This window comes from Rhinolophus ferrumequinum, chromosome 23, assembly GCF_004115265.2.
Source record: "Rhinolophus ferrumequinum isolate MPI-CBG mRhiFer1 chromosome 23, mRhiFer1_v1.p, whole genome shotgun sequence".
Lineage (NCBI taxonomy): Eukaryota > Metazoa > Chordata > Mammalia > Chiroptera > Rhinolophidae > Rhinolophus > Rhinolophus ferrumequinum.
In genome coordinates this window covers 28,805,451-28,812,944 of record NC_046306.1, presented here as the reverse complement: position 1 = coordinate 28,812,944, position 7,494 = coordinate 28,805,451, and positions in this window count along the sequence as shown.

Genomic DNA, 7,494 nt, shown 5'->3' with positions numbered 1-7,494 from the left:
TTAGAAAATGGAGATTTGAATTAGGGCCTTGGAGGTCCAAGCTAGAGGAGGTCAGTGAGAAAGAAATGCATAGGTTAATCATGACCTCTAGCCTTATTCATATCTCCACTTGAGTGTTTTAATTTAACAAATCCAACACTGAACTTCTGATATCCATCCCCAATCTGCCCAATTTCCTGTCTTTTCTGTTTCAGTAAATGGCAATGTCATCCTTTCAGTTCTCAGCTCCCAAACTGTGAAGTTGTCCTTGACTCCCTTCTTGATTACTTTCCTGATCTACAAGAAAAATCTGTTGGCCCTTCCTTTAAAATATATTCAGAATCTGACCACTCTCACCACTGCCTCGGTATACCTTGGTGTGACCACTATCATCTCGTGCATGAATTCAGACAATAGTTTTCTAACTGAGTTCCCTTTCAACCCTTGTCCTCACTTCAATTCAATGTAATCTCAGCATAGTAGCCATAGTGAAGCTGTTAAAAGGTAGATCAGATCTTGTCACTCCTTTGACCAGAACCCTCCAATTGCTCTCCATCTCACAGTGAAGAAGGGCAAACACCTTACAGTGGCTGGGAAAGCACTTTTTGATGTGGCCTTTTTAACCTGGGACCCTGTTTTGTGTCACTCATCTTCTCACTCAGTCATGACATCCTGCCTCTTTCTCAAACTTGCCAGGAATTCTCTTTCCTTGGGCTCTATTCACTTTATGTTTTCCTTGAGTACTCCTTTCAAGATGCCATTCTCATTGCCGTTTCCTTCAGATATTTACTTGGTGTCACCTACTCACTGTGGCCTTCTTTGGCAACTCCATTTAAAATTGAACTGTTCTCTAAATACTGTCTATGCCTTTCCTGGTTTAATTTCTCCCTTCAGCATTTGTTGCAAACATATTATGATCTGTACTTACTTACCTTGTTTATGATCACTCCCTAATTTCCTAGAGTATAAACCCCATGAGGGCAGAGAATCTTGTCCATTTTATTCCCTACCGTATCTTCAAAGCCTAGAATAGTTCTCAACACATAGGAGGCACTCAATATTCTGAATGATTGAATGAATGACTAAATGACTGACTGACTGAATGAATGTTGTATGAGGCCCTGACAGAACCACCAGAGAAAAGTACTATAGCTCAACTAGATTCCTAGGATTGGAAGATTTCCTAGTTAGAAGGACTGTAGTGTAGAACTTAATGCCGCACAATCATTGTGAGGAAAATACACTTTTGTGGTCTTACCCCTGGATATTCTATTTCAATACAGTTTGAGAATCCACATTTTATTTGTTCCCCAAGTGATTTTAATTCTTAAACAGATTTGGAGACTTATTATACTAGATAACAATTTCCCATTAATCCAACAAGTATTTATTGAGCATATTCTGTACTCTAGATAGTATGCCAGGGAATGGATGCCTGGTAGGAGAAACAAATGTGTAAAATGATACTTGTAATGTAGTATAATTAACGTTTTCCTGAGGCATCCATTAATTGCAGGGGTTGCAGAAGACAAAGGAAAGACATATAGGGAGTGGCCAGAGAAGAATTCCCAGAGAAAGTGACTCCTGGTGAAGAGGTTGTGATAAGGCAAGTGAAGGACAAGAATACTGTAGCAGGGAAAACAATCTGGCCTCTGAGCTCAAGGCAATTGCTAGGTTCCCGATACCTGTTTACAACATTTCAGAGTCCAGAGTCATACTTTACCCAGTGCAAAGGGCAAAGTTAGGCAACCTTCCAATTTTCCAAGATGCACCCACATTTCTTTTTATAGCCCTCTCTTCCAGGTGTCTAGGATTCTAATTGTCCCTGAGATCATAAAAATATATTTCTGTTTTGTTTATCTAGTTTTCCTTTTAAAAGAGTGCTAAAGTCTTTCTTAATATGGAGTAACTGATTGTTTTTTACGTACTCTTCTCTGGGATGTTCACATTTCAACTAAAGTGATAGAGGGCAAGGGAAACAAAAGAAAAACAAAAACAAAAACAAATGGGACTACATTAAACTAAAGAGTTTTTGCACAGCAAAGGAAACCATCAACAAAACGAAAAGACAACCCACTGAATGGAAGAATTTATTCACCAGTAATATATCTGGTAAGGAGGTGATATCCAAAATATATAAAGAACTCATACAACTTAACAACAAAAACAACAACAAAAAAAAGCCCAAGCAATCTGATTAAAAAATGGACAGTGAACCTAAATAGATATTTCTTTCAAGGGGACATACAGATGGTCAATAAACATACGAAAAGATGTTCAACATCACTAACCATCAGGAAAATGCAAATTAAAACCACAGTGAGATATCACCTCATATCTGTCAGCATGGCTATCAATAAATCAACAAACAATAAGTTCTGGTGAGGATGTGGAGAAAAGGGAAGCATCTATTAAAGAGAGGGCTATGAAAAGCATCTTGGAAAATTGTAATTGAAAAATTAAAAAATAACATTAAAAACAAAAAATACAAAAGTGAGGCAGCCTTTAACCAAAAAAAAAAAAAAAAAAGAAGAAAAAGAAAAAAAATCAGGCAGGCATTAGCAACAAGCCATCAGGGACATATTCTTTTAGGCTTGAACCTCCAATTTTCTTCAAGTCAGTTTACGTGGTGAAGACCTTAAGGGTGGTACTAATATTGATCTCTGATGGTTCTCTGCCAATTCATCTCATCTCAATATTGGGAGGAATGGTAACCATTCCTGACTCTTCCAAGTTTTGATATAGGCCTTGGACAAATGACTTTTTCTGTGCTGCAGTTATCCAAATTTGTAATATTTGCACAGGGTACTATATTATCCCCATTTGTATTAGTTAAGGTAAGTATTGTTGGCTGCTGTAAAAAGTAAGCCCCAGATCTCAGTACCTTAACATACTAGTTTTAATTGATATTCAAATCATAGTCTAATGTGGGTTGCAAAGGAGTAGGTTTCGCTGGTTGTTTAGACAGGAGCCCCTGCTCCATGCAGTCATTCAAGGACCCAAGTTTTTTCATGATGGTCCTCTGCACAGTCCAATCGTGGCTTCAAAATTGCCCTGACATCTTGAGAATAAGTAAGGAGAAGAGAGAGTAGAGCAGGTACTCAGCTTTAAGATGCCTTAAATCAAGGTTTGGCAGATTTTTCCTTCAAAGGATCAGACAGTACATATTTTAGGCTCTACAGGCCACATACTACCTGTTACAACTATTTAATTGTGCTATTACAGTGTGAGAGCAACCATAGACAACGTGTAAATAAATGGAGGTGGCTCTGCTCAAAAACAAAACAAAACCTTTATTTACAAAGATAAGTGGTGAGCCATATTTAGCCTGTGGGCTAGTTTGCTGACCCCTGCATTAAACCAGAAGGAATGTTTTCCATTCACTTTCCATTGGCAAGAACCAGTCACCTGTCCCTATCGAGACACAAGATGTCAGATGGAAGTAGTTTGACTGTGTTCCCAAGAAGAGGAAACTCTGGTGAATGAGCATCTAGCAGTCTCTCACATATCATGTATCAGGGCTAGAGGTTTTATTGATTTTTTTTTGAGACAGTGGACACACTGTTGTAGGGTCCCAACTCTACAACAAGGTCAAGAATGATTTACCTTGATCAAGGTCAAGAATGTTCCTTTGTAAAACATTTCACAAGTTTTCTAGGTGAGAGAGTTTGCTTAAGATAATTCTGGAAGGTCCTATACAAATGAGGTGGGAAGCTTTCCTTCTAGGCAAAGATAAGTTTTTGCCCAACTAGATGACTGAGGCACAACATGCTGCCCACTGGTAATAAGTTGTCATTACTGGATGGCAAAGATAAGGACTACTCTATGTTAACTCAACTTTCAAACATCAACTGGGAGCTAAAACTCTTCTGTCAATTGGTTTCCTTCTCTCTTTCCAAAGTCCCTAAAGATGGGTGAAATCTTGCCCTGAAAGTGTGTATCCAAAGATCTAATTATAGCAGCAGCAATTCAATTTGTGGTAAAGTATTTGTTTCTTTGACTCTCCAAAGACCTCCCCTTTAATCTACTGTAAATCAGAAACAAAGGGTTCTTTCAACAGCTCTGTGAATTAAGCAGAGCAAACATTTGGCCAAAAATAAATTTAGGATAGTCTTCATATAGAAGTTACAAATAATCTCGCAGTCCCAGCCCTTAAACTCTCATATTCTATGATTGTAAGATAGATTTAGTGAGGAATGGCTCCAATTCTCCACTCTACCCTTTGTATCTGGGCTGGCCTTGTGCCTTATTTCAACCAAGAGAGTATAGGAGAGACCTACAAGCTCCACTTTCTCTCAATACCCTACTGCTCCTATGTGCAAGTCTAGGCTAGCCAGGTGGATAATAAGAAATAACATGAAATATAGAACAGTTCTCCCAGCTGAGGTCTTCTTAGAAAAGCCAGACTGCCAATGCCTCCAGAGCCTGACACAGATCAGCAGAACAGTCCAGGTAACTTGTAGATTTGTGGGGTTGTTTATTATTCATCAATAGCTAACGACAGAAGGTACGTTGATTACGTTTGCTTTTGGTTGTAAAAAATAAAAAAAAATAAATAAAAAACAAAACATTGATCAGAGGAGCTCAGAAAGCAGGAATTTATTTGTCTTGTGTAACAGAAAGGTAGAATTAGGTACAAGGCTAGTATAGTGCTTCAAAATGACATAAGTGACCCATATATCATGTCTTCCATGCCAATAGTGCATTGGCTTTCATTCTCTCATTGGAAACTACATTGTTGCAAGATGGCTGTCTGGTTCATCGCCAAAATCATAATGGTGTCCAAGGCAGTTTGAAGAAGGAAGGGGAAAGGGCAAAAAGGTGTCACAACTGTCCATTTTTACCAGAGTAGTAAAAGCTTTTCTTGATCTCCATTTCAACAGATTTCTGCTTCTGTGTCATTGGACTGAGCCAGGCTATGTGGTTATCCTTTGGCTGGAAGGTCTCTGGGAAGAAGGAGGTTGTATCTCCACAAGGAGGAAACAGTGATCAACTGGTAGGCTACCCTCCTGGGGGTTATTTTTCAGGGAAAGTCTCACAGAGGCAGTAACTGGGTTTGACAAAGGACTTCTTAATAGACAAGATGGGAAGGGCATTCTGTTAGGGAGAGCTGCACACACCAAGGTACTTAGTAATCAAAAAATGTACGTTTCAGAGACTCGAAAGCTATAACTGAGCCCTATAAAAGGACAAGTATTTTCCAAAGGTAATAAAGCTAGAGATTGAGTGAGAAAAACTCATAGGACATCTTCAGATTTGTAGTCTAGGGTCTTACCATACCTTGCAAAAATAGAAGCCATTCATATCTCAGAGTCTCCTGTACATATCTCTATATCACATTGAAATATAATCATCTTTTTTACTAAAGGGTAGAGGGAAGGCTATGTTGTTATTAGTTGGTGAACTTGTGCACATTACTTGACCTTTTGGCCATAGTTTCACCAAAAATGCTGCTAAAGGCATCACTCAGTTGTCTAGAAAAATCACCTCTCATTCACCCTATGTGAAATTTCCCACATCTTCTAAGTTACAGATGTCTATTTATTTTACATCAATAATATTTCACATTTATCTCATTGGTATCAGCCAGTTAGAGCTTTCATTACCTCTCAAAGGTCTTGTGTAAGAACCAAAATTATCTACCCCTTCCCTGGGGCTCCTCAAATCCATCCTGCATCTGAATTCTGCAAGGCCCTTTCTAAAGCTCAGTTCAATAGGGCACTGTCCAGTTCAAGACCCTCTGTCTTCCCACTGCCTCTCTAAGTACAAATGCCTGAATGTGACCCGGACACCTTTATAACTTTTCCTTTGGAGAGACCCCCACATCCACATTTGCCTGAAATAGTCCCGTTTAAACCTCTTGTCCTAATGCTCAATCCAGTTTAGCCTTTGTCCCACCCCCTTTCACTGTCAAAACTGAACCAGTGTGAATGGTGAACTACATGATCACGGTCTATGTCTCTAACTATTTCCTGTTTGTGGCCTGTATCATCTTCTGAATGTACTGAGCTATTTCTTTTAAGGATTGATGCACAACATTCTCCTCAATACCTGAGGTTCCTTTTTACAAGACTTAAGTGGAAATGAAAGATGTGTGTTTGCATGTGGGGAAAGAGGGGGTGAGAGGCGTTAACCAGCAAGCAGGAAACAATTTTAAACTTTTACCCCTCTGAAGAAGACGGGGCACTAGTTTATTTCTTATTTAGACTTTGTGATTGTTCCTAGTTTGCTATTTCTACCTCACATGGCTCCCTTGTATTGTTGGTAGATGTAAAGAAAGGCTTTGTGATTCTTGGCCTAAGGAACAAATGGTGACATGCTCAGTTCTCTTGGGGGTTGACAAAGGAGACAAATGGACAAAAGTAGTGGTGGGAAAGGAGGATTGGTCCTGGCCCTTGAGGGTGGCAAACATAGGCTTGCTCTGCAAATTTAACTGAGGGATTTGTACCGTCAGGGACCCTCAGTCTACAGTTTCTCCTACCTGGAGAGACAAATCTGCTGGAACATCTGTCTCAAGTTGCAGAACATCCAAGAAGAGTTTCGGGACCCTGAGTTGTTAAAACACTGAGTATCTCTCCCCAAGTAGGCCTGTTGTTATACATGGTACTTGGACTATTATTAACCTCTGCTAATTTTCTCAGTAATATTATGGATCATGGAGGGCTAGCTATATTTTATCATTATACAAAATACAAACTGTGTTCTCAGTTCCACATAACTGCTCAGATTCATACCTGAGTATTGTCTATCCCAGAAGTGGGGTGAAGAAACTCTAGGCAAACATACCACAGTCCCTAAGGACAATCCGTCTTACTAGCAGAGGAAATGGATTCCCACATCACCCCCGCCCCCACTCCCACAGATACGCTGGAGACATTTTAAAATTATTACTATAGGACGTATTAGAAGAATAACCAGGAGGAATCAGAATCATACCCGGTAGTAGAGGTCATTCTGCATTAGAAAATTAAGTTTGGATGTAAGAAACTGAAAAATTAATAAGTTGTTGGTCATTATCTGATGAGAAATCCCTGCTTTTTCCTACACCTGGCATCTTTTCTTTTCCGTATGTATGTATATATGTATGTATGTGTATATGTATGTATGTATGTATGTATTTAAAGGGAAAGGACTTAGGCAGCCAGAAAGCAGATACATAGGAAATGGGATTTACCAAAGGGAACAGATGTTTTTCTAATTTTGAAAAGGTATAAAGTTGAAACATGCCTTTCAAATATAGAGATATGCATAGATTACCACCCTGTCTGGGTTATGGGCATTTGGGGATTTCTTGTCCATTTAGTATTTTTTGAAGTTTAATATCTCAGCAGTGAAAGGAAACAGAAGTAGCTAATTCTGAACCTAAGAGTTCTTTCCTGACCTCTTGGTACCTAGGCACAATAGGGTGAGTTCAGGACTGGGTAATGTCTTAGCTCTCTGTTTCCTGCCTTTTGTTAGTTTTAATCTGACACTAAAATATACTTCAATGTGGACTTTTGTGTGAGAATGCTTTGA